The sequence below is a fragment of the Meleagris gallopavo genome, chromosome 10, assembly GCF_000146605.3.
Source record: "Meleagris gallopavo isolate NT-WF06-2002-E0010 breed Aviagen turkey brand Nicholas breeding stock chromosome 10, Turkey_5.1, whole genome shotgun sequence".
Taxonomy (NCBI): Eukaryota; Metazoa; Chordata; class Aves; order Galliformes; family Phasianidae; genus Meleagris; species Meleagris gallopavo.
Window position 1 is genome coordinate 23,141,517 of NC_015020.2, and position 24,904 is coordinate 23,166,420.

General features: G+C 41.0%; 1 protein-coding gene across 1 annotated transcript in view; it reads right to left on the minus strand.

Annotated features, from left to right (window-relative positions):
• Nucleotides 1–23,925, minus strand: part of LOC100544297 (ras-related protein Rab-3B-like) — a 36,418-nt gene extending 12,493 nt beyond the window's left edge. Inside the window, exon 1 of the mRNA XM_031554912.1 lies at nucleotides 23,880–23,925. The gene's annotated coding sequence lies outside the window, so the exon portion shown is untranslated. The remainder of the gene's footprint in view (nucleotides 1–23,879) is intronic.
• Nucleotides 23,926–24,904: the final 979 nt, after the last annotated feature.

A 24,904-nucleotide genomic window follows, 5' to 3' on the forward strand; every position in this document is an offset into this window, starting at 1 on the left:
CAAGCCTCCTCAGGAAGCAGATCTATGGAAAAAAGGCCTCTCTGTTTAGCTCAAAGATCTAGGTCAATACAAGTAGCTTCTCAGATACTGCAATCTACAAAAAGAAACAAATCCATAGATAGTCAAGCTTCCTTAATTCACATGCTCGTGGAATTTGTTTTATAGCTTTGCTACCTGGTTCTATCCCCCAAATCTCATCTTTTATTTCCTGTTTGAATAACACTCTTTTTGGCTTGAGGCATGAGGCTGTGATCAAGCAGTAAGCAACCACAAACAGCACTGTCAATCTACAAAGATTTATCCGGAAACAAACTGAATTTGACAGTGGCTAGGAGCCAGAATCTGGCCCTGAGGAGGCCCTAAAGGGATGATGAGCAGCCATAGGGCAGGCTTAGCATGGCCTCAAAAACATGCACCAGTGGAAACCGGGCACCTGGATTCACACTTTGTGTTCAGGCTGTGGTACTGCTGTCAGACTGAAATATGGCAATTCAGGATTGTTGGCTTGAGCATTCTGCTTGTGTGCAGCAGTGGGCCCCACTTAATACCTCAGTGAGGGACAGGAATGTGGCTGCAGGTGGTACTGGCTTAATTTTCCTGATTCACATCATGGTTTAATGCTATCTTCTCTACAACTGCCTTCCTTCCCCCAAAACACATACATTTTTCAATATAAATGAGAGAAATTAAACTGCAAAATCTGAGCTCTGTTTCTTCAGCTTGGACAGCAGCTGTCCTTACATCAGTTTAAAACACCACGAACTATAGGTAATTAGGTGCTTTAGTTCTATGTGCAAGACATTTATCCAATGAAGGAGATACATAACTGACACAGATTGCTTCCCTCACCCCAAAGTTGTTAGCAAGATTTCCAGGTAGAGCACAAACTCATGAGAAGACAGGAGAAGCAGGCAGTTGAGGCACAGGTAGGGATCAGCAGAAAGCCAGGGCAGCACTAACAGTCTAGCCAAACACCTGGGAAGAATAGCATGAGCCTTTAGCAGCCAAAAGCCTGCTTGGCTCTCCCCAAAGAGGAATCAGATAGCTTGGTTATAGCCAGGAGCAGAATGGTCTCTGCAAGGTATATTTACACTAATACACTAACAAGTCTGTTCCTCCATAGCTTACATGTGGGGTTTTTTTTTTAATTGTCTGTGTCAAGGATAGGCACACAAGACCATTAGTTGATAGATTGAAACAAAAATTTGAAGGTTTTGCATTAATTAGCAATTGAGTTTCAGGGTTTATCACAGAAAAAAGGATCTAAATGCATTCGCACTGTGTGTGGATGCACTCTACTCACAAGATTCATCACCTAAGCATTCACAGGAGCACAACCAGCTTCTTATTATTTACTTGGCTCCTCAACAGCAACAGTGAGGTACTCATGCAGGAAACACACTTGAAGTTTTAAATCACACCAGACATTCTTTGCTGCTACTCTGAAAGATGATAATCCTTACCACTGTTTAAATGCAGATTTCCAGCCAAAAATTCTTTCTCAAAATGTCACCGAAACTTCTTACTTGTACCAGATTTAATCCCCTCAGCACCATGACTTTTCCAGCAGTGTACATGACCAACATTCTTCATAATAAATAATCTTTTTTTTTTTGAAGGATTGTTTTTGTTACTTCTTGTTTTTAAAGAAGAATAACACAGAAGAATAAGTCACCTCTTCTCCAGCTGGATTACAGCAGCAACTACAAACAGCACACACGCCACTCCACAGCTGCCATGAACACAGCACCCTCCTTGATTAGGCTGCTAAGAGACTCAGAACAGAGGTTATGTCAGCCCCAGTAACCAGCACCAGGAAAGGCCCATCTCGATGGCAGAGGCTGCTTGTTGTGCACCTTGAGCTCAGCCATCACACCTCCTGCATGTTACCTGAAGGCACAGACACACTTCCTTTGCAAAAGCAGATTTTTGACTGGAAGCCACCACACAGCAACTAAATAGATGTCATATAGATTAGAAAGGGGAAAAAAAAACAACACTGAAAAGCACATGGGTGAGTGAACAGTGACCTCTGGCAGACTAGTATGCGACATTAAGGAGAAAATGCTAACATGGAGCTTACTGTTCCCGCTGGCAGCTAGAAATAGGAACAAACAGGCAAGCAAGATGAGTCACTGGTTAAGATACGGAAAAGACGTGATGTCATGAAAAGCCCGTGAAGTTTCAAATACTGCCAGGAGCAAAACAACTTCTGGTTCCTTCAGAACTCGGCACTGATTAAAATACTCCATTACACTGAGCATTTTTCCTTTCTTGAGTACTCCTGTTGCTGAAGAGTCTCTGGAACCTACTCAGGCGCACCCAGATACCTTGAGAGCCAGCTCCACGTGACTAGTATTAGTTACGTGCAGCAAAACATTTCCGTTGGGAAAGAAGAAGGAAAACACAATAAAACCATTCTTGTCTTTCATATAAGAGGTTCTACCCTTGCAAAGTGTTTTTTAAACATTTTCCTATCTTTGCCCAACTTCCACTTCTCTAACTGCAAATAAACAATTTGAGATTGCAGCAAGGTCCAAATACACTGCATCCCTTAATAGGTCACCTACTCAGGGTAGGTAATAAAACCATCACTGCAAAGACAAAATAAAAATAGGAAAAAAAAAGGGTCTGATTGAATGCAATTTTACATTAAAAGTTTGCCAGTTTTGCAAGACCTTTTCAGCTCTTCCACGTATACTCTTGAATTATCTTAGCCAACCATTGTAAGAACAGCTGTGCAACACAGATGTTTATAGTGGCTGACATTGCTCAAACAGCATTAATTTGCTGGAGTTGTCAAGAAACAAATATATTAATCACAGGTAGAGCAGCTCAGAAGCAGCACTATGCTACTGTCAATAAACAAGCCTGCACTTTCTAGATGTTCAGTGCTGCAGTGCACCAGATGGATGTGTGCTGGTCCGGCTATCACTGTGTGGGTCATAATGGTGGTCTCCTGACCCACAGAGATAAGCAACATAGAGGAAGATCTCAATACATTATAAATCAACTGCCAAAAGAACAAATGCAAAATTCATGAGGAGCAAGTAAGTGATGTGTGGTACAGATCCAGCTAAATTCAATAATCTGTTTCTTTGACCTGGAAACTAACAAGAACAGATGAAGGGAATTAGTGTTATCAAACTATCAGTTGTTCTCCCCCTCAAACACAGGCAAGCAAAATAGCAAATCCCAGCTAGGAGAGCAACAGAACGAGACCCAGACTTCCTGGAGCTTATTTCTAGGCGATCAAATGTCATGGTAACCAGCAAGAGAGGCAGCAACTGCTCAGGTCTGTGCAGCTGGGCAGCAGCTCCCGCAGCACTCAGCACTCCCCGGCTGCATCCTCTGCTGCTCAACTCCAGGCAAGTCCTTCAGTTAACTCATTTACAAAGCAAATATGTATGTCCAAAGGTGTTTATGAAGCTTCAAGACTACAGCCTGGAGACCTGGCTGTATTCCTAACTGTAAGGAAACTTAGTTTAGTATTCTGCTGCAAGCATTGCTGCGTGGAAACATTCCTGTCAACAAAAGATTTCAGCATTTTTAGTAGTGAATTGGGCCTAAATCTGGGCCTCGTAGTTCACAACCCTCCCTTGTGCATATTCTGTTATGGGGATCGATTCAAAGACAAACACTTAGAAATCTTGGGAACTGGCTGTAGGTTGCCTTGCTTAAGCAATGGGATTTTGGTCTGGGTGACATCTAGAGGTCCCTTTCAGTCTCAGCCATTCCGGGATTTGGGGAAATCTTTGTGGTATTTAATGCTCAATGTTTCCCATTCTTCCTGGTATTGGGTCTTCAATGCACAGGACCACAGGACCCCAAGCAGAGAGCCATGTGTCACTCCTTTCTTTGGGAATGTACCATGGGTAACATGCCCAGAGACAGCACACTGCCCACCTAGGCGTTTGGGGGAATCATTTCCATTTCTTTGAATGCTATTCTCAAAGGCATTTGTACCAAGAATAGAGCAATACTACCAATGCTTAAGATTTTGTCCATGTTATGATCTTTCTGAAGCCTCAATTCAGGTGAGCATTAAACCGGACAAACATTGAAAGTTTTAGCATTCAGGAAGGTGGAATAAAAACCTAAAGACAACAAAACTCAAAAGCAATCTGAAGCTCATAAACCAGAAAGTAAATCAGAAGGAACAAAAAGTATGCGTCTCATTTCAGTGGAGCTTGAAATACATAATGTTGGAATTTAACAATTACATCAATTCTTCTAGCTCATATGCTTATATTTGATGAAGATGTGCACCTTATTTCAAAAAGCAATACAATAAATCTGATGTAGTTCTCATTGGTGAAATGAAGTTTTTGCTTAAATTCACAAAAACCTCATGAAAAAAAAAAATCAATCAAATGGAATTTGATTAATTTCCAAGTAAGCTCACATCTCTGCTGAGAACAGAAGGAAAGAATTTCATTTGAAGAGCTGCTATTTTGGAGTAGTTGCAAGTATCTTAACTTGGAGGCTTAGAATTTAAGTGCTTTAAGAACCACAACGTATGCACATGATGATGCTCAGTAATTGCACAAGACAAAGATGATCTGCTACCATTTACCATAACATTTTCTGTTTTAACTACACAGCCCAGGTGTGGTTCTGTTGCACTCCTGAGGCAGCTCAGTAAGCAGCTGAAAGCTTCCTGTGGGGTTGCCCCTGCTTACAGTGCCAGTGAGTTTCTCAGTATCATGTCTTTGCAGGCTATTTTATGTTCAGCCACCTTTGTGCTTGATGCTGCTTCCTCCTTTCCAGTTGGAAAGAGGATCACAAGCAAACGCTTCTTGACATCTTGAGCTTCTCTGCTGTTTGACATTTCCATAGCATACTAATCACCTCTACGGCTCATCTCCACAGTGCCTCCTCATCCTCTCCAGACCACTTGCTGCTTCCAGTAAAACTGTGTTTGGACAGATGCTGCTGGGCACACCTTCCACTGCTTTTGAGTATTAACATCTGGAAAATAAGCACTGATGGATGTTCGCACCAGTGTGAATCTCACACATTTGAAGCCAACAAATACTGAACAAACACTGATAAGAAAAATACTGGTGGAGAACTTCATCATATTTCTGATGATTTATTAAGCAATGCAAGGCATAAAAGCTACAGACCATTTCAAACCCAATTTGCTGCTAGGCTAATACATTTACACGTACACAAATGGAAAAGGTCAAAGAATTGTCATCCTAGCAGGATAAATACTAGCTTCAGGGGAGAATTTTGGTTCGCTCTAGCAGCATTGGTTTATGCTTTTTACAGGATTTGAGCTAGCTTCTCCTGAAGTCAACAGAATTACTTTTACCAGGGGCAGAGAAAAGCTCCATGGACTGCTGCTTTAGCACACAGTGTGCTTACATGCCCTTCTCTGCAGAGAGCTATGGGGCTGTGTGCCTGTAGGTCCCCCTGTCCCAACCAAACCCTACAGCAGGATCTTGGTGAGGCTCTTGAGCACAGCCTGCTTTACTCATATATGGTAGACATATATGGTGATTGAACTTTGATGTAAAATAAGCCCTGAATTGCCAGCTGCTGCCTGCATCGTTCCCCATTATATTTACCTTTGTTTTCTTAATATAACTTCCTAAAATAGGAAAGCTGCACAGCAGCACCCCAAACAAGCAAAGGTCTACCAACAAATCTGTAACTGAAGCGTCAGGCACAATACAAGCACACATACATGCCTAAGCATTGTGCTGTTTCCTAAATCATCCAGACTGTCTGCCAGTAGAAAACTGACAACAGGCTCTACGGACCAGTGGCTCAGTTCAACACAAGGCAGTTCTATATTCCATTACCATCTTTTAAACATCTCTCAGCACAGGAATGAATTTGTTCTGTTGCACTGAGGAAAAAAAGCCAACTTCCTTAATGGCAACTAACCTCTGGGCAGCAAGAGCCCCTCTGCTTATATATGTAGACAACTGATTTGTCTAGAAGTGCAACAAGCTGATTTTTCCTGAAGAATGCAAGTTATTTACTATGACAGAGAAGAAAAGTAGACCCACAGGGCTTGTTCCTGGTCCCACTTGAGTCCACACTCACTCTCCCTTGATTCAAAGGGTGCAGAAGCAAACTTTGGGGCAAAGCATAACTTTGGAATGAGCAGATTTAGATATGCCAATGAGCTAAAGACATTTCAGCACCAAGGGGACATGACTTCAACAGTCTAACTGCCTCAAAACGTGATGAAACTACATGTAAAGCAACATGAAAAGCACATTTTCCCCTCTGCTTTTTTTGCCTTACTTTGAAATCAAAGAATTAAAACATGTCTCAGTTTATGGAGGCGTTAGAGCAGCAGTAGAAGCTTTGGTTTTAGCTCTCTCGATCTTACCCTAATGGCTTATACCACGATTCAGGTAGTGACAGGAACCAATCTTCTTTATTGCCTTTCGGAGGGACCAGAATTAGTTTCCATTTCACTGGTACACTGGGGTATGGAGCCCAAACACCATTCCCAAAGAGAGCCCAGAGAACTAAAAGTGTCCTAGATCCTAGTTATCTTCAGCAAGTGTGGCACAAATAGACATGCTGCAAAATTTCAATCACAGTATGTACACTTCCTGGAGTCAAATAGTCAGATGATAAATATTAGATGATAAAGAACAGACACCTCAGTTCTAATCTCAAAATGTCCTTCCACTTCACTAGTGAAATCATACCAAACAGCACTACATTCATTAGGGTAGTTGTATCAACAGATAGTGTTATATAAAATTTCTTAAATAAGCTCAGGCAATGTTCTGGCACATGTTTATTTCATTTTAATTAATAAACAGACTGGCTGGAATGAGTTGTAAGCAATAACTGACCTCCACACAGGCCCTATTTTTCAAAACAGCTTATTGACAAGACCTGTGTGCACAACTTCCATCCACGCTTGCTTCAGCAATATGTTCACTGCTTTGCCACTCTGGAAGAGGCCACGTTTTTGAGTGAAAGAAGAAAAACTGTAAATATCACAGGAGCATTTGGCAGACAGAGAAGCTTATCACCGTGCCCGTGAAAGAAAATGGAAGGAGTCATACTAGAAGTGCTACACTGGGACTCTCTATAGGGAATGGGATCTGCTCAACTCATGAGAGAAGAAAGAGGAACTGAAATGAGCCGAAAGAGCAGTAGAAAAAAAAAAAAAAGATGGGAGGGCCGGCTTATTAAAATACTTTGGAAGGGCGAAACGTGTTTGGATGAGTTAAGAGAGAATGGGACACCCTCAGATCTTACAGGGCTTGTTAAAGCAAAGGCAAAGCAGGGAGTTTACTAAGGTGCTGGTGCATTCTGCACAGCTGTTTGCTCACTTCTCACCTCTCCTGAGGAGAAAAAAAAAAGGAAAACAAAACCAAAACAAAGTAGAACCCACAGGTTGAGATAAAACTAATTTACTAAGATAGGAAAAAGGAAAAGGATGGGATTTTTCAGCTGTGCCACTGAGCAGGAGCTGGGTCTTCAGGCAAACTCCCTGCCCTGCTGAATAACTGTGTTTCTGCAGCTCCTAAGAAATTAGGGACAATCAAGGGATTTTAGCCTTGTCATATTCAGTAAGATGGAGTAACTGCTGCTGGTCTGCTTCACTTTTGGGGGTTTGGCCAAACTCAGAGTGTGAAGAAATTTGCTAAAGTCAAATACGTGTTTTGTTCACACTCTGTTTGTATCCAAGAGACTCAGATGAGGATATGATGCCCCATGAGACATGGTTTAATAGTATGTTGTTGTAGCATTTCTATTTGTTGAGTTGTTGAGCTTTTCCATTTTGTCAATTTGTGACATAACCTGAATTTTGAACAATTCCACAGTATAGTAATGTAGAATAGTGCACAGACTGAGAATTACAACCCCACTGTCACTACCTCTACATCTACACAGTTGTTGAAAAGCCATTTGTTCAGATGTCATTCTCAGAATTCTGGAGCAAATTATGGAAATATAATTAATAAATTTATCTAAAGAAAACAAACTCGATTATAGGCTTCACAGAATCACAGAATTCTCTGTCTCAGTTAGACTGAGCTTATATCATAATTCTCAAGTGTTAAGAGGATTGTTAAAACAAAGAAAATGAACAAATGAAGAGAAAAAAAATCAACCAGGCACAATCGTGATGTTCATAAGTAGCATCTTTGTCTTACTGAAAGTATTGGAAAGCTCCAATAGCAATGCAGTTGAGCATCAGAATTTTCAAACACACACTATTATAATGAAAGAAGAAATTCAAAAGCAATGTGTTCTATTAACCTGATAGCACTATGGTAAATAGCTTCACAATTTTGTAAGAAGGATTATAAAGAACATGAGTTACCATGGTACCATTGTTCCTCCCAGCTCCATGTTTTCAACACAAAGTAAATACATTAAGGGTAATGTGGAGCTGTACTTTCTGCTCTGCAAACCAATTCATATTTTTCAGTGGGAAAACACAATAACCACCAGCACAGGACTTTTTATTTCCAGAATTTCTTTGCTCACAGAAGCCACCAGCTTGTTATTCAAAATTCATTATAGTTTCCACAATTGAAAAATGATTTCTGTGGTACTTGGACACAGTTTTGCAAGGTAACTTTGGACAAAACATCACATGGCTGGCTCATGGCCATTTTTTTTGTTCATTCTTTACAACAGAAGGAGGGGATTGTCCCCCTCATCTCTGCCTTCAGGAATCCCCACCTGGAGAACAGTGTCCAGGACCGGGTCCCCTGCTCAGAAAGATGTGGAGCTGTTGGAACAGGTCCAGAGGAAACCACAAAGATTCCTACAACAAAAGGCTGAGGGAGTTGGGCTTATTCAGCCTGTAGAAGAGAAGGCTCCAGAGGGATCTCATTGTGGCCTTTCAGCATTTAAAAGACGTTATAAACAAGATGGAAGACTACTTTACATGGTCCAATAGTGATAGGACAAGGGGAAATGGCTTTAAACTAAAAGAGGGGAGATTTAGAGGCGAAATTTTTCACTGAGAAAGTGGTGAGGCACTGGCACAGGCTGCCCAGAGAAGCTGTGGATGCCTCATCCTTGGAGACCTTCAAGGCCAGGTTGGATGGGGCCCCAGGCAGCCCCGCTGCTGGGAGGCAGCCAGCCCACAGCAGGGGTTGGGACTGGATGGGCTTCCAACCCAAACCATTTGGTGATTCTGTGATCCGAACCAGGTATTGCTCTCAGGTATGCTGTTTTAGGGAGGTTTCTGGATTTGCCTGATTTTAACTGAGATTACCTTATTCAATTTCTCAACAGCAACAAAAAACTGTCAGTGATGAAGCACGTTCCTGTCATTCTAGATGGACAACATTAGAGAAGCAGCTTGAAAAAGGAGAGAGGAAAGCATTCATATGGTATTAAAGCAAGGGAGACAGGCAAACGCCTCCAGGGCCTTTTAGGACTCCTGCTGAGTCTTTGCAAGGATCACCTCTCCTCAATGACATTTTTACCAGCAAGTGCTTTTCTCCTAGCTGTGCAATTGGCATCTTGCCTCCACAGATTGCCTCCAGCCTCCGGCCACTTCCACTGCTCCAGCCCTGCTTCTCTGAGCTGGTGGTGCAGAGATGACATGAATTTGGTACGTGTGTCAGACACATACCTAGATATGACAAAATCAGTATCCAGGACTATTCTGTGTACTTCCTAAAGCAAAATACAAATTCTTCTTCAATGACTGAGAAGCTGTAACATTAAAATAAGAAAAATAAACACCACACCACCCTAGAGACAGATACTCATTTATATGGAAATACAGATTGTTTTTGCCACAGAGAAACATCAGGTTTCACAGGCTCACACTATGGGTATACTCCGTTTACCGTTACTGTTTGTTTACCCCCTGAATGAATACAGTTGCTAACTGACTAAATTTACTCCCTAAATATCAAATACAAACTGCCTCACTGATATATCAAGGCTGTCATCTGCCATTTGCCAACAGAGATGCCACCCTGCCACTTGACTGGAGCAAATTAAATATCAGCAAGCCTCTTCCCATCTTAGCAATTGTGCTCATGCCGCATGAACAAATCCTACAAAACATATAGTGAGAACAGAAAAAGCCAACTTGCTTCATTCCGTGCCCAAGGAGAATGCCAGGCTGAGCTACAAAGCCACCTCACATGTCAGCACACCTTTCTTCTTCACAGATGTTTAATCTTTCCCTCCCTAGATATCACAGTTTCAAATCCTGAGTTTTCAGGTTGTTTTCCTGTTCATAACCAGAATCCTCCCTGCTCCTAAAAGTGCAGTAAAAGACTGCACTTTCTGCCATTCAAAGCTGCAGAAATTCACACTTCTAGTTCAGGGCAGTGCACAGAACAACCTCACTGGCACTGCTGCCAGCACACAACTTAACCCTAGGGAGGAACCTGTGGAAAGACAAGCAGAGCTCCTCTCTTTCTGATCAGGCTCAATTATTCTGTCTTCCTAAAACCAAGCTTGTTTAATCCAGTGCTGAAATAGAAAGTTACCAAAGCATCAGATGGTGAGATATGAGTGGAAGCCAATATACAATCCTTTATCTTATATTTATCTAATCAAATCTATAGTTTCTTGCTTTTAGCCATGTAGGTGCTTGATCCCAATAGCCTTGCCCCTTAAAGGCAAGGAAGAATAAAAGGGAGAAAGAAAAATGATACCTGCACTGATATATACATTTAAATATCATATTTACCAAGAAGAAACTTTTGCAGAAGACAGAAAATCATACATATATATAATGGAATGTCTTTCAGATTGTAGTCCACAGATGTTATTTGTATTACCCTGATAGAACAGGCAGTGTGATCACTCAAGTGCTGCAGACAAAATTTGGTGCAGACTGATGTCAAACGCTCCACTTATTTCTCCTCCTTTAGTAGCTGCATCTTCAGTGATGATTTGCATGTCACCTGCTATCAGTGACTTACAGGATCAATTATTGCTTAATGTTCAGGTAAGAGCAACAGAGCCTGTTGTTCTAACTCGGATACTTAAAGCAGTGTGTGTATACACAAAACATTTGCAGGATCACAGCTAAGCTGATGTGACTAGCAGCATAGGAAGAATAGCAACACCAAGGAAGGCATTACTACCATCAGTTACTTATGAAGAACAACATGTCATACCTAAGTTGATTTCTAGCCATGCGAAACATCAGAAAGCTTTCCAACCTACAAACTGAATGTTCACAAGAAAAAGTTTTCAGCCCCAGATTTGAGTTGCTGAGAATCCAACAATCTGCTTTCTCCTACACTTCTCCATGGTGTTATTACACTTTTTCTCCCTCAGCAAAAACACCTAGAAGGAATCAGTTCCAGTTAATTAAAAACTCAAGAAACCATTTCAAAGATTCATCAGGGCAGGGTGCCTATACGTGATGTACTTTTAGTGGGAATTCAGTATTGCATTCGAACCAAACCTCTCTCTGAAACTTTTAAAAAAGGAAAATACTCTGGCACTTTGGAATGCAACCTCCTGGCCTGGAGGGAAAAGATTTGCTGAAAACCAGCATTTTTTCCAATACAAAGTGTGTCAGCAAATCTAGCAGCTGCAGGCTTTCACACCTCTGCATGGCGTGGGGAGCTGTGAGCCCCTGAACTCCATTACTGCAGAGCCAGCCAGGTCAGCCTGCTTCAGCAGAACAGCTGTTTCAAAAGGAGAAGGACAAATTCCAGGCATGGAACATGCAGGTGATATTAAACACAGCAACAGTCCTCACAGTGCAGCTCACAGACCAGATGCTGCGAGCCACAAGAAGCTGAGAAGTTAATACAGAGGCTCAACAACAACAGCCAGCTTTGCTCCCAGAGCTTGCCCAAAGCTTATCAATCACTGAAGGCAGGGAAACCACTGGAATAAACTTCAAATTGATGAGGAGAGAGCGGCCTGTGATGGAAACTGCTTGCAAGCTGCTGTGAGGAAAGAAAGTAGCAGGAAAAAAAAAAAACACAAATGCAAGGAAAGGGTGCAGAGTTCTTTGACTTTGCATTAGAAATACAAACAGTGCACATTTTTCCCTTCCATAAAACTGCCATGGTTTTTTGTGTTGTTTTTCTTTTCTTTCACATAGAGTAGATAAGCACAGGCATTCAAAACAACATTTTCATCTGTACTGATGGCAGAATGTGCTGCCATCAGAAAAATGTCTCCAGCCTCATCAAGGAGTAACTGCTGAGAAAAGTTCCAAGAGTCCAAGCCATTTTTTACTGTATTTTTCACGCATGTCATACGCTCTGTCTCAACTGTGCTAGAAATTGAAACAGTCATTTAGCAATGATGGATTGTTTCTCATTAGCATATCCTCATGTCAGTAATGAACATCAATCAACTTATATCAAATTAATTCTCTGTGCATTCCGTTAAAATGCATACCATATGCTGGCTGGAACTTACATCAAACAAAACTGTGCTGCTGTAGAAAGATTCTGTCTAGTGCTATATCCAACAGCAACATTGAATCAATTTCCATTAAAAACCATGTAAAAACATGTAAAAAAAAAAGAAAAATGAAGTATTTTATGCAACTATTTTCAGCCAGTGCTATAAAGCTATCACGGGTTCATTATCTGACTAGCTGAAAGTGACAGCATTGATCCATCTGAGTACCTGCTGTTTCCTTTAGGCCCAATCAAGGGTCAGAACCAAGAGTTTCCTGTTCAGCCAAATAACACCTCCCAGAACTGGAATTCACAGAGCAGACCAGGAGTCTCAGCTTCTGCAGCGCTTGCAGGACATTTCACATCATTAACCACAGGGCTACAGGAACAGGGACCCCTGTTCAGCACTACAGCCAACCCCTTCACCACCTACCTGCCTTGCTGGCTTGAAGCTGGCTGGGAGGAGGACACAACCCATTTTTATATTAAATTCACAATCATTATTTTAATGGCTCTGCTCTACGCTGATTTCAGAAAGCAGGAAATCTTTCTTGCCTCTCCATTCTCTTTATGAGAAGTCTCAATTTGTATTCGATTAGATGTCTTGTTTTGCTCTCCACCAGTCACTGCCATATGCTTTACTCAATGTGTCAAGCAAACGGTATTGTAAGAGACTCATAAATGCTCAACCTTTAAGAAGCTTAGGAAGGAGAAGCATAACCAAGTGTCACTTGCCGGATGCAGAAGAGTTCTTCAGGAATTCTGACTGACATAAATTCAGGTGCAGTTTTATTCTGGTTAACCAGAAACCAGCAGCTTCAGGAAAGAGAAAGCCTTCCTCTCTGCCTCTGTGCTTAGTCACCATGGGCTGGTGAAGTTACCACACCATTTCAAAGCAGCAGCTGAAGAAGTTCAGCACCTGGTCCTGAGCAATACCCTGTCTTGTTGATAAGTCTTCATACTGTGACTGCAAGATGCTCTCTGATCATTCCAGGTCAGAGCCTTGGAAAACCACCACCACAAGGTGCATCAGGCAGACTCTCATGCCCTACTTGCTTTTCAGTCAAACTATCTTCACAAAAAGTAACATTTCTCTTTCAGTGGTATCTATGGAATTATGGAAGGAGGAGGACTGCAAATTGATGGGGGTCCCCTCCCCGCAGGAGCCTTTGTCTGGAGATGAGGAACATCCAGTTTTGTGAAACAGGCCCACTCATCCCTACACCTTCTGAGGAGCTGGAGCCGCTGTTCTTTGGCACTTCTGTTCACAGGATGTTGTGCACAGGCTTTTAAGAGCCAGACCTTCTTCCCCTGCCCTGCAGTCTTCTCAGCTTCAGCATAAAAGTACATTTTGTCCTAAGTTAACTTCTTAGGATACAGCATTCAGTAAGTAGGTGAGCTGCCTGTCAACTCTGAACTGCCATATTCATTAATGCCCAAAAATGCATACACAAATTCTGCAGTGATAACTAACAGCAAACGACTTAAGTGTGGTTACCACAAGGAAAATATCCTTTTTCTTGTCACCTTTTGCTCCCTTCTCATTACACCTTTGGAAAGCTTCAATAATATCAAACTAATATGGATGCACAATCTGCATGCATCTACTTTCTAGAAGTTAAATCTTCCATGCTATTGAGAAATTCTCAAGACACATTGATGTTTATGACTCCTCCTTACTTTCACAAAGTTCTCCTATACAGTCAAGTAAAATCTCCAAACACATTCAGAGTTTTCTGTTCATTAAAAAAATTTTTAAAAATCATACTTTCCTTTAAAGGATATCCTGTAAGGAATTCTGCAAAATTAAAGCTGGAAAACTCAACTGTATTATAAGTTGAGGAAGTAGAAAGCATGCTGCCATTCATTTTAGTCATTTGGAAGCAATTCTGTTTGAAACTGCTGAAGGCAAATTTCATTGTAAAGTATGAAAGCTCAAGATCATCTAGTTACTACAATGAATGCCTGTTAGAGCTTCAGTTGGGGCTATTGCCTTCATTTATAAAAACACAATTTCTGTTCCAACACCAGAATTAGCATAACTGCCCTTGCAGTCTTGCTCACAAGATCCATCAGCTATATCTTCTTTCTTATTCCAATCTGAGATTGACGTCAGCAACATTCACAACCTTTTGTGAACTCATTCTCCAGTTTCTACTTAATTTGATGTCTCAGAACATTTATGACTCACAAAACTTGATGTCTAAAGCTTCGGGGTACAAAAATGGAAAGAAATCCAAAAGGGAGAAAAGATTGCATTTAATATAGTAAAATAATAGTAAAGAGAGCAAAGAAAATATAGTCGGGTACTATATTTAGCAAGAGGAGTGCTGTAAAATTAAGAATTGCAATTTTCTCTATCAATAGTCAACGAAACAAAGACATAATTTTCTTTTCTATTCAATACTCAGTGAATTAAGATGCCAATCATAAAATGTTAGACACCCAGGATTTCTGCAGCAATGATGGCTGGGCAATACTTTGGGACGAGGAGAGAACCAGAGAATCAAGCCTCTCAGCAGAGAGCACACCTCTGCCTCTGAGGGAAAGCACTTCTGCAGCCAGAATTCACTGCTGGAAGCAGCTCCAACCTGCAAGCATGAATCCAGAGAGCTATCTGTGCTGTGCAGAAGTGCGAACTTGAGCTCATTTTTGAGAAGAGGTAGGAGATAAAGATGCAAACAGATTCCATTCTAGTAAACACCTGCCCTTTCCTCTGTAGATAGATAGGTGCTCTGTATCCTTTGAATGACAGGAAGAACCATGCTGACAGGGAGATGCATTCTTCATTGCACCTCACAGGGACACAACGTGCTGCAGTACTTCCACTCTGACATCTCTGGTGGAAACTGAACTACACTTCTTTTCCCATAAAGAGAATATCAGTTACACTAATCCCTCAGGTCTTGACACACACTCAAATTAACATTTTTATTGTTATTAATCAAGAATTTAATAAATCAGATCTTAAAATTAACATGTCATGGGAATCTTTTCATTTAAAAATGGGAGATTCAGTGAGTCATGACTGAAAAAGTCACTCAGCATCTCCCTTTGAGGGACCATTTTGAACAAATACTTCATTGAGCAATCAGATTTTCATGGAACAAACACAACTCACCTGAGGTATGAAGGCAATTAAATTCATATCAAATTTATTCTATCCATAAAAAAGTGGATAAATTAGAAGTGAAAATCCCTCACTTCTCATATTTCCCAGTGACAGCGCCAGAATATTTAGCAAATATGATATCCTGGATTTATTCACACTTCACAAAAAAATATTTAAAAAAAAACTAAGAATGCTGCAATGCTTCTTGGACATGCAGACAAGAGCTAAAAAAAAAAAAAACAAGATAGTTTCTGACATTATAATCAACAAAACACGTACTACCTCTTTGCCTTTAGGTGATAAAGAGTTGTTCTTTTAAGAGGAAAAAAGCACACAATGCTGCTTTTAATCACCAAAGCAACTGCGCTGACCCTCTTGCAGTTACAGGATAACATAATACCTTCTGTTTGGAGGACACATTCTCAGACACGAGGAATGGCTGCCATTCCAGAAAGCTCTGAAAACTCCAGTGGGAGCAAAAGGGATACATGTGTTTAATACTTTCAGTACTAGAACGTATGAACATCTTGTCAGTGGAAAATAAAGCTATGATGGGAGCTAAGGGGGGGGAGAGCTACTGAGCGACTCTGAGCCAATGTGTGGTGCGGATGTCACTGGGTTTATCTCACAGCCATTAAAAAGCAAATTGCCAGAAAAATCAGTATCATTTTTGCACTTAGGTGAAAGATTATTCAAATTAGTTTTGCCATCCACAGTGGTGTGGATGACTTCTTTTGGATTTGTTCCCTACAGGATATCCTGTAGCTTCTCAATAGAATAATGACATCATTCTCATGCATTATTATTTAGATTAGAATTTTAGTAGAAAACCTGAAATAATTTCATGAATCTCCAAGACTTCAGAATGACAGCCACAGCTTTGAACATGCTACAGTAGAGAACATGGTACACGCAAATCAGAACAACAGCAAGCATATCACAGAAGCAGAACATCTTCCTTATCCCCTGGATAAATGGTTAACCAGCACAAGCAAAAAGAAATGATTCATTTTCAACTTCCAAACCCTGAAGCCTCAGGGAAGACTAAGCACTCACCACAAATTTACTTCGTTTAATATCTTTGCAGCAATGATTTTTCCTGCATACTGTTTTCAAGATGAAGGGCGTTCTTAAAAAGATGAGACACGTTTTAGCTAAGGATTACAAGCCTTAAACAAGCAGGGATTTTTAGCTGTGACATAATTACAGCACAGCAGTTGACTATGAGCACTAGTATAGAAATACCACTCATTTGGTGGCACTGAGTTCCTGTTATCAGCCAACCCAGAAGAGTCCCTCTGTGCTTTACACAAAGTTTCACAGTTAGGTAAACAAGCCAAGACAGGATTTGGTCAGGAAGGGTGTATAGAAACAGGCTGAAGAGCTCTGCCAAACGTGTGTTCACCTTCCCAGGAAGCACAATGCCCTGACACAGACAGCTTTGCATGGCTGCAGCCCGCGTGGCTTTCAGGCTGTCACAGAAGGGTTGGTCTGCAGCTTCCTGCCCACGGAGCCCAGCCATACTGAGCTTTCTGCACTGCCTGCAATCTACCAAACAAGTTCCCACAGTTCTTGGAATCAGTGCTTTCGGAAGGAACACATTTCCAACACGCAACACAAACCTTCAGTCTCGGGCACCTTCAAATAACATGGAAATAAGCTAGATACATAACAGGACTGAGTTCGGCACTCAGCATTCATCCCGTTGCCAACTGGAACCTGCCCCATGGCTGTGCCGAAGGGACAGTCTGCAGTGCTTCAAGCAGCAGAAAGCAGTAACAGCAGCTTCACAAGCCAGCAAGGACTGGGAGTGATACAGAGAAGTATACAGGTTAAGGTCCATCACACCCTTTTATGCAGGAGAGTCTCAAATGCAATCTTTGATCAGTTCTGCCTGGCTATGAATTTCCACCACTGTTATTCTGTATTCAAGTGCATCAACTGAGTGAGAGAGTATTGAGACTCTGGCACAGGCTGCCCAGTGAGGCTGTGGACACTCCCGCCCCAGAAGCATTCAAGGCCAGGTTGGATGGGACTTTGAGCAACCAGGTCTAAGGGAGGTATCCCTGCCTGCAGCAGGGGGTTGGAACTAGATGAGCTTAAAGGTCCCTTCCAACCCAAACCATTCTATGATACTATGATTCTGCAAACTGACTGCATGCTATCTCACGGCCAGAATGCTACTTTTCTAAATAGAAAACACATAAATCAACTTTCTATCTTTTCCTCACCTCCTCTTGTTCACTCCTCTGCACAATTCAACTATATCAAATTCTGTTACAGCTGTACTCTGCCAGATCTATCCTTACAGTTAATGCAGAAGTCTTTACAAAGGTGCTGACTTCTGCATAATGCAGAGCCAAGTGAAAACTACAGGATAAGTGATACAGAAGAGCATACAGCATGAAGGTAAAATGCACAGCAAGGAAGCAATTTAGATTTTGGTGGTAACTCCAGTGGGAAAGCTTTTTGGGTTTTTTTTGCCTTCCAATAATGCAGAACAGCTCTAGAATTAAAATAGTAATAAAAACAATTCCAATTACACTTAATGGGAGTTATTTCTTTCTTCTCTCTTTCAAAGACAAATAAATTAGAAAAAAATTTAAAATGGACCTGCAGACAACTGGGCAAAGGAATTCCCAAGGACTCCCAACGCCGCCTCCAAGCAGCTCACCACCATTCAGCACAGGAAGCTGAGCAGCTCTGCACCGTAGGCACTCAGCAGAGCTCAGAGCACCATGCTGTTACCATGGCACTCAAACACCTGGTACCTTCAGAACAGCCTTATCACCCATCTGCAGAGCAACAGAGAGAAAGCAGCAGCTGCATCTTTGTACAAGCCACGCAAAAGCAGCATTAGAGTGAATAACCTGCCTGGTGCACAGATCCCCTTTATGTTTTCTCTTATTTTAGCACTCTGGCTAGAAGAAAAGCAGAGACAGTATCACTTGATAGACACCAGTAACACATGTGCATGCACACATCTACACACACTGCTCTCCCTCCATGACTTTACCCTCCAGCACTGGCACAGAGCAAGCAGCCAGCTGAGACAACAGTGCCACTGATACTCCTGAAAATAACATGCTTCTCATGTTTGAGCCTCCTCAATCATTTGAGCCTTACATCACATTAGGTTATTTCAGAAATGCATGTTAGAAGCTACTGTGCTCTATGTGCTGCACTCACAGCTGCTTGCCCCAAGTTTCAAACTCTCCTGACCTCCCCTGTTTCAGTTTCAAGCATATCAGTAGCAAAGTCAGCATCAGAATGTCACAGCATGACACTGCTGCCCTCTGACACCACCACACACAGCAGTCTTGAGGACCTCCAGCAATGCTGGAGCTTCAGCACACAACTTAACTACAGTTATCATGCAGGAGTGTTCTGGGGACCCATTTGTTTAAAGAAAAGACAATAGCAGATGATTTTATGTTGTGGATAAGGAATAACATTACCATTTTCCTCGTGCTGGAAGGATCATTCGCTCATTCCTCTTTCCAATAATTCAACAGATGCTTCAGGGTTATGCATATGACCTTCCCTCCCCATGACTAAGCATAGTCCTTGTTGATAGAAGTACAGAAAAACAGTGGTCAATATCTGGAAGCTTTCATGCTGTTTAATGAGTCAGAATGATGTTAAAGAGCTAGACAGCAGAAAATAACTGAAAAAGTTCCCACTGTTAGATGGCAAGTACTCCACTTGTACTACAGACTACAACTGCTCCCACCTCAAAACCAGATCCTGTGGTCAAGTTCACTGTTTTTGACTCTAAATTCAGCCTTTCAGCCTACTCATAAGTGTTACAGTAGACAACACAATGCATGAAAGGTACAAATGTGACTAAGTTCAATAAATAGCTGCATTTTCTCTGTTGACCAAAAACATGACACAGGTTAAGTATGTGCTTACTTGATGCAAGCACTATGAAAAGCCAACTTCCATCCACAGCTCTGTCTTGTAACCAATCACAATGTAACCAAGCATATTTAAACATAGGATGTATCTAGTCATTATTTCAGTTTTATCTTTTAGATAGCATTATAACAACAGTGATTCTGACCAGACAGGGACCACAGGAAAACATTTTGAGTCACACAAGTCTAACTCCCTTGTAAAATGACAACTCATTCTACTGGAAGGCATCAAAATCTCTCTTCTGATTTCTGCTGTAAAATGCATTACATGTAGAAGGTCAGGGGGCCAGAAATACTTCCGTCCTTTCAACACTGAAGAACTCCATCTGAGATTTCCCAAACAAAGCTTTTCCCCTAGGGCAAGAAGTTGACATCAGCCCCTTTTCTATATGAAAGAGCTAAAAGTTTGGACCATCTGCAGTTGGATACAGCACAGTACCTCTGAATGCAGTACTGTAACTTTCATTTTCCTGAAAGGCACCAAACAGGGTCAAATACTCCATATTCCTGATAACTCTGCGAAGGTGTAGCACACAAACATATTATGCCCTGCAATGAGATGAAATCAAACACTGTAAAATAACTCCAGTGTACCAGAGCTCAGATTGAAGATGAATTTGGCCTTCGCTGTAACACAGAGATCTAATGAGATAACAATGGGAGCGAGGTGATTAACTGTAAGCAGAAATAAACCTGAAGAGCTAACTCTTTAAATGCCAACGTAGGAATGCCCCGCTCAGCAAGCTTAGGCTGTTAAGCAAATTCAAGAGCCTCTAAAAACAATAGCAGGAAGACTTTATTCCTTTTTAAGCGAGTAGAAAAATGAACTACGGAGGTTTTTATTCCTACATTTTTCCATCTCTCCCTTTTAGCACTGTTTTAAATTTAAGCCTAAAGAACATTCAGCGTGGCATGAGCATCAAGTCCTTCCCAAAGCAGGAGCATCACTACTGAGATATAACCAAGACCTTGGTTTGAATTACACTTTCAGTACCTCTTCTCTGGTCAGATATTCTACACTGTGTTTTAACATCAGAAGCAGTGCTTCATGGCCACTCAGCAAAGATGATTTTTCTTCTTGGGACCATTAAGCCCCCAGTGCTGCAGATACGATACAATCCTCGCCTCCCTTACAAGGAGGAACATGTTTTTTCACTACCATAACTTCATCCATTTTAGTTTTTGTCTTATGAGTAAAAACAGAGGATCTCACAACAGCTGTGAACCCACTAAGCAGAATCAGGCTCATTAGATCTCTAGAGACACCCTTCACTATTCCATCTATACATTAAAATTACAGAGCTCATCTTTTTTTAGAAACAAGCTTTGTGCAAGCACTAGAGTTTAAAGTCAGTACTATTAAGGAACTTATCAAAAACGAGATGGAAATAGGATGCCAGGGGAATAGATGATTCTCTCATCTGAAATGCATAATTAGCTTTTGCTTAAGTGTGCAATTAACATTAAAATTTACAATCAAGTACGATGGCATTCTAAATTTACCTCCTTTAAGTGAAAAAATGAACCTCGTTACCAGCGTTACTTTTTAGAATCTCTATCCTGTGAGTAGAGCTGCACAGCAACATCCTGTCATCCAGGCAACAACTGACACAAAAAGCTTTTTTAAAACACTGCGTATTTGCCTTGGAGATGGCTGCACAGCTTGGCGTTTATTTTGGCTTACACTTTCCTGTGTTGTAATGGTAACTGCCAAGCAGCATAATTAGCAGTTGCCATATTTCTGTTGGTATTTCTGTTCCATATTTCTGTTTTCTTCCCACAAAAACCGAGCAATGATGCTTTGTACCCTCTTCCCAGCTGTGCCCCAGAGCCGTGGCACACATCCCAGACATCCACCCCAGCATCTCAGACCCCTACAGGTTTCAGCAATTAAGCCATAGAAATAGTTTTGTTAACGGGAAAGAAAAAGTTGTACTCATCCTAGTAGTTTAAGTCTGATAAGCAGCACCTTAAAAAAAAAAAATCATACTGTAGTCTGTATCATAAAATCATAGACTTATTTGAAAGGGACCAGTGTTGTCTCTGACAACATCTCTTTTGCCTTTCAATATGAAGTTAAATTTAGCCTGAAATTGCTTAAGAAGGGGGCTGCAAATAATTTCAACTGTGATACCAGCTGCTAAAGTCTGTATTTAGTTATGTTTTTTATTAATCCCATTTATATTTATAGCACACGCAACAAAAATGAGACTTGTGTAGGGTACCATACAGAAGTACAACAAAGTGCAATGAAATTCCTCACACAAATCATACACCATGCTATGCCTAGAGTGGCATGGTGTGCAGGTGTTTGGGGCTCAACATTGACACTGATTCTCCATTAATAAATCTGCACTACTATCCCAGGAGCTCATGGAATTAACCTAAATTGAGCCAGCGTGAAGCACCAGACTTTGTCCCCTCAGCACTACATTGCTCTAAAGTTCTGCTGTTATCATTACTTACCAGCAATAGACACCAAAATGTGCAGAAGGAAAAGAAAAAAAAAATCTTTCACACTCTCACCTGAAGCCAAAACCTTTTATTTATTCACCTTGCTTTCACTTGGATCTGGCCAGAGTGGCCCTTTCTAGCTGCTAGGCAACCAGAGACCTGCATTTAGTGGGAACTGTATGTGTTTGCTAAGGATGTAATAATGCTGCCTTTGGGATTTACTCATAATAAAAAAAATGAATATCTGAAATTGTAACAGCTTTCCTTTTTGATCACTAACTAGCAGCTCTAGGAAAACAAAACTAATGGTCAAGAACAAAAGTAGTCACAAGTACAGCACACATACAGAGAGGGATAATAAAGCAGCTCTCAAATATATAGTTAGGGAGATGTTTTACTTGGAACTATTATTACAGCTGGCAGGGCTGTAAAAAGTGTCTAATCCTAGAACTATATTTATGCAGATATTAGAATATCTACATAATATTAATATATTTACATAAATAATATTTTAATTCAGAAAGGATAGTTACCGAACCTCATCCAGCTACAATATGAACTTCCTCAGTAAAGGTCTTTTATGCAATTTACATCAAATCACCACTCCAAAGCAAGACATGAAAGACTTGAAATTAAAACTCAACTCCCTTTTAAAGAAAAAAAACCCCAAAACTATCCCATATAATCCCTCTCAGGAGCATTTTACCGTTTTGTTCTCTAGCAGCAGAGCTATCACACCACAAATACCTTTGACGGGTCCCATTCCTCCCAGTTCCCAACTCAAAAGAAAGAGAGTTTCCTTTCAAGTCCGTTCAAACAAACGGGTCATCCCCCAGAGCACTCAGTCACTAGCACAACTGGTAAGAAGCCTTATTAAAATATCAGTTTGAGTAATTGAGAAGTTAATGCCAACAAAGTGAAAGGCCCAGTAATGATATTAAAATTAAACAGTGCAGTTCTCATCTTTGATCATTATACCTGACAGGTTGGCACTTCAAGCAGCACAAGGTTTCCCTACCTGTAAGAAAACCCAAGGATCTCGAGGTAGCTGAGCCCTGCACCCAAACATCCTGCTTTTCTGACCAACACAGGCAAAAGTCAACACAGGAAGTCCCAAAGATCACTGATCATTCTGGATTGTGGCGCAGGACAGACATGGGAACTTTCCCCAGCCTTGAGATTTACATGACATAAAACCAGCTTTCTTGTGCAAAGCCCCTTGAGCATGCTGCAGCTGCATCCACTTCCCAGGGACCTGCAGGCACCCACGGACTGAGAGATGGCTGCTCAGAGCAGAGATCCTAAAAGTGCTCCTCTCTTGGTTTTATGCAGAAATTTGAAATGGTTCCTTTAAAGACTTGCACCTTCTCTTTACTTTCTTAGTTTCAGGTTAAATCTGATTCAGTTCAGACTTACCAATGTTAAGAAGCCAACATAACTGGAAAGTTACAAGTAAATTAAAGTGTTAAAGGAACTACATAGACAAACTCAGTAGCAGCTGTAAATCATTTTAAAAAGTAAATCAGTGGACAGGCTGGTAGAAAGATTCCTCATTCCTACACATAGGAATGTAGTTTTGGTACACTACTGGCTCCACACTATTACATGCAACCAGAAGAATACACTGAAATTGCAATTAAGACAGGAAGGGAGTAAACAAGTTCCAATGATGTTTTTCCGGAGGTTTTGTTTGTTTGTTTGGTTTGGTTTTGATTTTTTATTTTTTTTTTTCCTTGAGCAGTAAACACAAAGTTTTTTGTTTCAGGCCCTTACGCCATGACTCACATCAGGGATCCACACAAGGAACACAGATATAGAGAAGAGCACAAGTCAGTCTGGAAACCATCAAGCACTTACACAAACCTTTTTACTGGAAATAAATTTTAAATTAGTGTTGCTGGTTACCTCCAGTGTACAATTAATGAATATACTGATGTTATGGTATAGCAGTGTACAATTAACGAATACACAGATGTTAAGGTATAACTGAGAGCTTGGCTATGATGTTATTACACCAAAGCAGGAAACAGAAATGATAGATACACTCACCCATAACCTGGGCTTGTGTGGGAAACTCCAGTGGAGTGGATCTCCAGAAAAGATCCTTCCCCACTGGCAGTCAGCTTTTAAATGGGTGTAGGAGAGGTGCAGCCAGGCTCCACCCCTTCCAGCAGCACAGGTGAGTTGCCTTCACCTGTGTTCCCATGGCTGACTTATTGCTCACCTCAGGTGATCAATCAGAGGCTCAGGCCGTGATTCAGCAGTCCCCATACACTCCAGTATCACAGGTTCTACAGCTTGCACCCACAAAGGAATGAGCCTGGCATATCTTTTCTTAAGTTTAAGGTTATTAAAGTCTTGTTTTCCTGAAATCTTCAAACACTTACTTAAAATTAGTGCTTAAATCACTTTAACCACAGTATCTTTGCAAAAAAAAAAAAAACCAAAACCAAAAAAACATAAGTCTTTCATAATGCTTTCTGTCTTGCTTTTAAACAATTTATTAGAGAATTTCATGTTCTGAGATTAAGAAAAATCAAACAGGATGGATGACTTCTTCAATTGCTCAGTGGGCCTCAGCTCCAAATATTCTCATTACCCAGACCCTACACAAAAATCAAGCAGATCCATGCCAGCTTATCTACATTCATTTCAGTACCAGAATTTAGCAATATAGTGAGGATCTTTCATTATATAATTTGCTGTACCTTGTACCCAGTGTGGGAATCAAATGTTGTTTCTGCATTAGAGTTGGATAATATTTTTTGTATTTCATGGTCTCCGCTGCCATAGTTCTTTTTGGGAGTCTTTCTACTTTACTTCGGGCAGGAGTCTCTGATAGTTTACATCACTTATCCTCTAGATGAACCTTCCCTAGGAATGCACGCTCAGTATTTAAGAGTATATATGTATATTTTATCATACACATTGTGGGAGTATTCTGCACGAGACTGATCAAACCAGAGAGCAGGTCATGCCATGCCCAAGGAAGCGCCTGAAGAGACACGGGAAGGCCTGGCATCACCTTGCCCCTCATTGCTCTGTGTTTAACAAAGGCTTTGAAGAAAATCACC